Genomic DNA, 7698 nt, shown 5'->3' with positions numbered 1-7698 from the left:
TGTGTTTGGTTATGACTGATACCAAAAATTGAAAGATAAGAGATTTTTGTGCCATTTGGTTTGGCGATTTAAGGAATGACTATAGGAATTGAAACTTGATTTGAGCTTCAATATTTGAATTGGACATCTTATTATCTTTAGGCGAGCTTAATTTTTGGATTCATTGATGCGACAAAGGAAGAAGAATGATGATGTTTTGGTGTCGGACTAAACAATCATAGCTCAGAAGCCCTAAAACCAATACAAGTAATCAATTATCTACTTCAATCTTTTTTCTAATCATTTGCTGATTGATTTCTTTTTCTAATAAATCATATTTGTTAATGCAGAGGTACCCAATAATACCTTCATTTTTCTTGATTCTCATTCAGAGGTTGCACTTGCACTCTTTTTCTACGAAAAATGAAATTATATTGTAGGATTAGAGAAATATTTATATAATTTTATTGTTTTTTAGGTAGCCCTGGCTTCGAGCCGTCAGATGGTGCGTCTCCCCTGTCATTTAAGGGACTCACCTTCATGAAATAGAACTCGGCATTCTTAAGGTTTTAGAAAATAAAGAGATCGAGAAAATGATTCTCTCAGATATTTTCTGCAGATGTGCTTTTTTGTCAAATTTCCTGTATGGTTCGTATGTTACAAGGTATTTTTATTCTCTAATCTTGGTGATTTTTATTTAAAATATAAAAGGAAATTTTACCAAATCATTTTGTTGCATTAGGTTGAAAGAAGAAAAATTTCTTTCTTCTCCAAAGTTGGTCAGTACATGTTAGAAATGCTGAGTCATGCTGTTTCAGTGATTGAAAAACGTTCCAGTGATATTTAGTGTGGTAGTCATGGCTTAAATACTGGCTTTTATTGATTTAAAGGGATTAAGAAGAACAAATTTATGTAGTTCCATCATGATGAAGGTTGGTTTGCACGCTCTAATTAAGAAGAACAAATTTCTGTAGAACAGCTAGAGCTTCTGCGGATGGGTGCAACATTGCCCTAATTTCCCCAAAAGAATCATCAAAGTTTTCTTCTTTCTGCAAATCATTTTCGAGAATATTTTTTTTTCTGTTTTTTTTTTCATTTCTTACTAACTCGGTTACACAATGAATTAATTGTTTTCTTCTATTCCCTTTTATTTTTTCCCACTGGTCTATAAAACCTGAACACAGAACCTTCTACAAATTATAAATGTGCATTATATTTTAAGAAATGATTTGTGTATTTCGATTCTTTTATTGCCACAATCTATAGTTCTTCAAACCTCACACGACGAAGAAGATTGCAAATATACTTTTATAACAAAAAATGAAACCATTTATCAAATAAGTAGTTTGTGTTTGTGCGTGAGATTGAGAATGAGTTGGAGCAGTATCTAAGTTTTAACATCTGTCCTACTCTTCTTCTAAATCTCGCTTTCATGGACAGACTTTCCCTCCTTCAGCCTTACCTTCATATATAAATATTCATCGTTATATCTCTTTGTTAATTCATATTTGTGTTTGGTAAGCAAAATTCCAGCTGTCTACACCAGCAATTACATTCGCTTCTCCATATTTATGCAACTCAGTATCTTCCATCTTCATGATTTTCTCCCGGTCTTTTTCTACTTAAATTCTATCGACATGGATTTCTTTGGAGCTTTGTAGTTCATGAATTTGCCCCAATTTTGAACACAAATCACGTAAGGTATTTCTTCTCTTTCTTAATCCTCTGTAATTTTTTCTTAATTACTATGGAATTAAATCGTTTGTGAGTTCTAATTAACAACTCTTATCTCTGTTTTGCTATGGCTTTTAAGTTCTGATCACGATGTTGATTCTTTCATCATGCATTGATTTCGATTTCTTTCTTTATATTTCAGTTGTGGTTTTGGCATCTTTGTAGAAGCATCAACTTTTGTGTTACTATTCTGTTTTGCTTTGCTTAGATGTGGAAGCATCAACTTTTTTGTGTTACTATTCAGTTGATGCTTCCACATGTAAGCAAAGCAAATAAGCAATGCATTTCCTATTTCCTGTTTGGAATTATCAATTACTTTATATTCTTTATTATTGCTTGCAGTGAATGTGTTGGAATTGGAATTGGCTAGCATATTTCGCGGATTGTTGGTGATTAGTCATAATGTAAGTAATAAGTTGCATATTAGTGTATGTGTATTTATTTTGATTTGATGTTGTTTGTTTACAATTACAGCTTTGGGACCTGAGAAACGAAGGCAGATGATTTTCTTCTTCAGAAGAGGATCAATACCATCAACTTTTGGGGCGAAGAGAGGATTTCCCGCTTCACATGTTGGTTTCTCTGTTATCGTACCTGGTGTTTGGGTTCCTTCCACAGGTTGTATCTGGGTTTTCATTCCGTGAGAGCAACGACAAAATCAGGGCTACCTCCTAAACATGTTGAAAATCAGGGCTACTTCCTAAACATGTTGAGAGGTATTAATGACCCCCTAAATTTATAATCTAATCAAGTTTCTTTTGAATCATAGTGTGACTCGAGTTGTGTTTTAATTTATGTTTATCATTTAGGTTTGTATTTGCGGTTCAAGGTTTGGTGATTCTCACTAATGTTTCAGGAATTTGCCAAACACTGATGGTATAGAACCCTTTAATCTTGAATTTTCTTTTGTGTAGTAGTATTTATATGAACATTAAAGTTACATGTTTTGTGCCAAATTTTGAAGTTGAATAGCATTCCTGAAAGACATTGTTATTAAGAAGAGGGAAAATGCTTCAATCAAGTAAATGTATTCCTCAACAGTTAATATTTGTCATTGAACTGTAGGTAGACTCGTTTGCTTACCTACCTCCTAACTCAAAGCATCACTTTGAGAGTTATGAATCTTCTACACTTGTTGTATTTGAAAAAAGGTATGTTATTCCTTCTCTTTATTTCATCCTGCATCTGTGTGTGTGTTATCAATTAACCACAAGGGCTAAAAAGTAATTTAACTTTTGTGTAGGTATGCTTACCTAGAAGATCATATTACCGAGCCAATTGTTGGCTCCACCAATTAGCAGCCACTTCTTGATACCCCTGGAGACGTATGTACTTTTTTAACAAGCAACCTAGAATAAGAGTCCACTTTTTTACTATTAATTTTTTTACTGTTTCCATATTAGGTATTCCAACTGAGGAAGCTTCTTCCTATATCTCTGCCTTACAACATCAACGTTCATGTAAGCTATAGTTTATCTTTTAAAAAGATTTTACTTTATAGTTTTGATGTGTTTGACTAATAATCAAATATTAAAATGTGTATTCTAAATTCTGAAATTTGTAATCAGGCAGATCATGGACTTCCAACCTGGCAAATTTCTTAATGTAAAAGTATGTCATTACATTACTTATTAAAATGTGTTTATTTAAATCAACAGTCTTGAAAAAAATAAAAACTATAATAGTTTTTTGTTGTTGCAGGAAGTCATAATCAACATGGTTTGTTACTTCTAGAAGGACAAGGCATTTATTGTCTGGGTGATAGCTGGTAAGTTTCATGGCGAAAGACACAATTTTTTTCACTTATGATAAATGCAACCACTGCACTTTCATGATAGATTTACTGTATCCTGCACTAATGTAATGTGCTTTCATTTTCATCTTAAACAGACTGAAGACGTCACTGCCCTCTTGAGTCTCAAGAAAATGCAAAACCCTGCAGTGACACTGTTACCTTTAGGTTTACCAATCCAATCTACATGTCACATTCCCTAGTAACTAATTCACTAGGATCCATCAAAGGCTCTATCTTTCTGCTGAAGAGAACCGTCCCCTTTGATTACTGATAAATTGATGGTCATTCATATTTTCTTTATCTATCCCCTCAAAATGAATTGTATCTCAATTATTGCAGTTTCAAACTGAGAAGAAGCATTCAGATTGTCTGGATGTCTTAAGTGAGACACACAACAGAGCCTCAGATCAAAAGATCCAGATTGGTGCTGATCCAGGTGATGGTTACACAAAGCACATTTTTAGAGGCTAGATGCAAGTAGTCTCTCTCTTTCTCTATCTCCTTTTTTTTAAATAAATTTGGTTCTCATTGCTGGCTTCCGAATAGCTTTTATTAATCCTTGTAATTATACTTTTATCTTTTTTCTATCAGATGTGCATCCTTAGTTCAGTCCTTGATAAGTGCCTAAGGCTGCTTGGTTTTGAGTCGGCAGCACCTTGCGATACCTCTTGCAAACTCAGGTATGTAGCTTTATTATTCTGAATAGCTCTTGTTTTCTAGTATTAGAAGATCATATGTCTTGATTTCATGCATAACAATAGAGAGATATTGCAGCATCTTTAATAGAGCTATGTAGCATTATAATCCTTTAAATATGATGGAAACATATGAGGTGCAGTGGATAAGCAAAGAAAACTCTTAATCCCAATGATGTCAATAATCTTCCAGAAACTAAAAATCTTCATTGTTTGTACGATGCATGATATATTTGCATCCCATGCTATATTATTTAGATGCTTTAACTTTCATTAATTGGTTTGAATGTTGGTGTTTAGTAATTAAACTCAATTTATTCCTCTTTTTATTAACAAATTTTATTTATTCATGATCTTCAGCTATCTTCTGCTTGTGGGTGGCTTGTAATTTCAAGTGATGGAGTCTGGGATGCTCTTTGCACTGAATCAGCTCTGGAATGCAGTCGCGGATTGGCTCTGGAATCAGCAGTAGGACAAATTGTCAAAGTACGGAAACAAAAAATGTCAAATTTGTAATAAAATATTATGCTATGGATTCTATTTTTGTATGACATTAAATTTTATGAAATGGATTATATTTTTTATATATGATATTTTATTTTCTATTATGATGCATTAAATGCAAATTTAATTTGAAAATTAGTAAATCTATAAAAAAAATATATTTTTTTAAACATTTAAAATTATGATACGTAAAAACGTGTGTCATCTTCATTTATGACATGGCCTTTCTTGATACGCATTGCGTGTCATTAACACGCGCGTCGTAACGTTACGACACGCGAATGCGTGTTGTCTTCCTTTATGACAGGGACTTCCTTGATACGCATGGCGTGTCGTAAAGGCGCGTCGTAACTGCACGTTGTAAATGAGCGTCGTAAATGCGCGTCGTCTCTCTTTATGACAGGGCCTTCCTTGACGCGCATTTGCGCATCGTCTGAGCCATTTACGACGCGCAATGAGCGTCGTAAAAGGCTGTTTTTCTAGTAGCATATGTATACATGTTCGTTGGATAGTAAACTATCCATAACTTCCTATTTGCTGTAAAATAATTAGAAGTATGTGTCAAAACTTTAGAATACGTGGCAAGATATCGTACAATTTCAATTCTTTAGAAGGCGTATGTGTTGAGTTTTAAAATGACTTATCTTTTTTGAAACTTTAAACCTTATTCGTAGCTTTTGAGTATAAATAGGAAAAAACCTCAACAGTTTCTAGCAAACAAATAAATAAATATTTTGAGAGCCCAAGGAATATACACATAGATAAGGTTTTGACAAGATAATAAGTTGGAAAGCAGTGCTAAGCTTGATGCCACGACAATAGTTACTCTCTACTAACTAGCCAAGTGAGTGCATATTATTTTCATCTTACACATAGATATGAAGTATTTTATATAAATTACGTGCTATGTGTGCATAATATTTGTATACTTGTTATCTATGTTATACATGTTTTAAATGATTTAAACTGAATATGTATTTTATATCTACAAATATGTTGGGGTAAAACATGGGCAGATGTGTGATGAAATAAAAAAACAATTGATGAGAGGTATCGATGTTTTAGATGATTTAGTCATCTAGCAGAGTATAGACAACGACCAAAGACTATTCTAGATAATCCAGTGGGACGTTAGCAGACTTGTAACCTGTAGCTATTTTTGAACTAAGTGTTCATTAGGTGTTTTTGAACTATGTGTTCATTTGATAAAGTATGATGTACAAACGTTCTTCTTTTTGATACTATTACGTATCGGGGTATAGGAACGTACGAGAGTACTTTATTAGTATTTTCCCTATACTTTTTATTTTGAAGAGCTTTGGAGTCTTTGTTTCTTTTATGAAGTGATCGGACGTGCTTCATGTGTCAGCGTTTCCTTTCACGAAGTAATTGAGGGAATTTCATAGATTGCCTAATGAAGTGTGTCGATATTAGACCACTACTAGGTATGTCTGGTGTTATGTTGCCGGATAGGGTGACTCTGGGGGTAAAATGCCTCACGATATTCATACCACTGCTATGCAAAGTTCGATGCTGGATAAGGTGAGTCTGGGGGTAAAATACCTCACGATATTCGGACCACGGCTAGGCATTGTTATCTAGATAACTACCCCTGACTTAATTGTCTTGTGGTTCTTTCTTTTACGATGGAGGTTCGTGGTGAAACTTAATCCATTCCCCTCATTTGATGTCTTTATTGATCCTCGTTTGCTGCTAGGGAATTCCCAAAGCAGCGTTGTCGGTTTGTTGTTCATATTGATCCTTTAGGCTAGATTTTGTAAGATCATTGTATTTTTGAATTGAGTTTTTCCCGATGTTTTAAACCACGTGTTCACCAGTTGTAATTTAAGAATCCAGACAGCTATGGACTTAGTGCCTATTAGATAAACGTTGGTAGCTATGGATTTAGTGCTTGTTGTATAAAACTCGGGCAGCAATGGACTTCATGGCTATTCCGTAGGTGAATCCTTAAGAGATGATTCTTAGGGTAGATCCTTAAGATTAAAGAAGATAATGGGGATGGGTAATTGGGTAGATTGTTTGATGATTAAATATAATAATTATATTATTGTGGGTTGAAAACTCTATGTACTCACCAGGTTTCCCAACCAGACCCAGTCAGTTTATTTATATCACAGGTGTTGATATGAAGTCACATTACACTGAGAGATTAAGGAGATATAAATCACTAGTGATAATGAATGTAGGTTCTGTTTATGCTTATGTTTCTGTATTGATGATGACATCCTAAATGCTTTAAAATGAATAAAAATACTTTTCTTCGGAAATGCTTTGATAACGTATTTATCATTTTTTACTGGGAAAAAATTCCGCATCAATTTCATTCAAAGAGGTACTCTGATTTTTATAAAGCATAAACAAAATCAGTCTTTTCTGGCCGTCAAAATGGGGATGTTACAGTTGGTAAGCGAACTAGGAATTGTGAGAATTTCTAGACTTAAACTTAGATTGCTAAGTGATGACGGTGAGGTGTGTGTCTAGTATACTTTAGGTTGAATACCTAAATTAATATTAAATAGACACAAGCACTAAAATATTTGAGGGTATATGCCTTAATTAATTAATATTATGTGCTAATATAATCGTTTTATAGTGTGCTTTAGGTTGAATACCTTTCTATAGTTTGCACTAGCATACTTTAGGAGTGATGCCTTATATGCTAATATGTGCTAAATGATAAATAATATAGCATGTTTTATCTTGCTTACCTATATTGCTATTACTTGAGGAAGTTTAAGGTTTGTTGCTGGCCTTGGTTTGGAAGAGGAAATTTTATGTGTTCAGGATTCTAAACGTTGGATTATTGTATTAGAACTAGCAAGTAACTTTTTGAGGTGATACGGAGACATACGACAGTTGACATCAATAACTTTATAAATAAACGAATCGAATGGTATCGTACCTTTAGAGTACGTTGATGATAGTGACATTGGAAGAGTATTGTACACGTGAAGTACACTTTCAACTGGC

General features: G+C 33.7%; 1 long non-coding RNA gene across 2 annotated transcripts; it reads left to right on the top strand.

Annotated features, from left to right (window-relative positions):
• The first annotated feature begins 461 nt into the window (after positions 1 to 461).
• LOC128126636 (uncharacterized) lies at positions 462 to 4703 on the top strand. Of its 2 annotated transcripts, none has more exons than XR_008224606.1 (13): positions 462 to 643; positions 722 to 1680; positions 2056 to 2117; positions 2188 to 2429; positions 2523 to 2589; positions 2779 to 2864; positions 2957 to 3038; positions 3117 to 3173; positions 3286 to 3324; positions 3415 to 3481; positions 3604 to 3985; positions 4100 to 4188; positions 4564 to 4703. It is a non-coding gene; the product is annotated as an uncharacterized LOC128126636 (long non-coding RNA). The 2 variants fall into 2 exon arrangements; XR_008224605.1 differs by having other exon boundaries at positions 3282 to 3324.
• Positions 4704 to 7698: the final 2995 nt, after the last annotated feature.

Source organism: Lactuca sativa, chromosome 6 (assembly GCF_002870075.4).
Source record: "Lactuca sativa cultivar Salinas chromosome 6, Lsat_Salinas_v11, whole genome shotgun sequence".
NCBI classification, from domain to species: domain Eukaryota; kingdom Viridiplantae; phylum Streptophyta; class Magnoliopsida; order Asterales; family Asteraceae; genus Lactuca; species Lactuca sativa.
Note: the sequence above shows the minus strand (reverse complement) of the source record. Positions and strands in the feature narration are given on the sequence as shown.